Here is a 1,172-nt window from a genome sequence, read left to right on the forward strand (position 1 = left end):
CTAGTTCTTGCCTGCCTTGCTGCCATTACCCAGGCCATTACATTGCATAGCATAAGGAATAGTGATTAGGTGCTTATTAGTGATTCGTTGAGCTTATTATTGACAAACCAACATATTCGCCTTTACCCACAACTTAGTTTGATTAGTTATTGTTGTGTAATAGACCAAGTTCGTAACCCAACTGAAGCAATTAATCAGATTTACAAAACAAGCAAGAACCCAGAAAACGAACCAGGGGATACAGTCAAGTAACCAAGAACAAGAAAGAAAACTTAATCAAGAGATACAAAACAGAGGTTAACGTGGTTCAGTACCATGAGTACTTACATCCACGATCAGGAACAGTAGAGCTAAAGCTTTATTAGGAGATATCAAGATTACAATGGAATCCACTCAGAGCAAGAAACTAAACTCACACAGAGAATCTTTCTCAACTCACAAACTATCTCACTTGACTAACTGATCAGCTCTCTCTCTCACTGAAGCTATAAAGCTAGCAGTTTACAGCTGGTTATAACGACTAACTAAAACCACCTGGGGACCCACCCATGCTGACTCAGCTTTCCAGCTCAGCTAATATATATAACCGAATGTAACTAACTTGATTCCACAAATCTCCACCTTAGTTAACTCGGTTATGGCTTTACTCATCACTGCTCCATCACCAGTTAACTTGTCTCACAAGTTAATAACCCCAATCAAGTCCAAGGAGTTCCTGAACTTAACTGTTGGCAAAGGTTTTGTTAGCATGTCTGCTGGATTTACTTCAGTAGGAATTTTAATGACATTGATTACACCATTTCGAATTTCTTCCCTGATAAAGTGCATCCTCACATCCACATGTTTTGTTCTTTCATGGTACTTGGGGTTTTTGCTCAACTGTATAGCACTTGAGCTATCACAATTGACAGTGACTGATTCTTGTTCCAAACCCAGTTTTGTAACTAACCCCTTCAACCATAATGCTTCTTTCACAGCCTCTGTTAAAGCAATATACTCTACCTCTGTTGTTGAGAGAGCAATTACTGATTGTAATGTTGACTTCCAGCTCACAGCTCCACCACAGAGAGTAAACACAAGACCAGTGACTGACCTTCTCCTATCTAAATCTCCTGCAAAGTCAGAATCAACAGATCCCACAACTTGGCTAGATGCATTACTAACTTGTCCAA

This window comes from Citrus clementina, unplaced genomic scaffold, assembly GCF_000493195.1.
Source record: "Citrus clementina cultivar Clemenules unplaced genomic scaffold, Citrus_clementina_v1.0 scaffold_5, whole genome shotgun sequence".
In the NCBI taxonomy this organism is placed as follows: domain Eukaryota; kingdom Viridiplantae; phylum Streptophyta; class Magnoliopsida; order Sapindales; family Rutaceae; genus Citrus; species Citrus x clementina.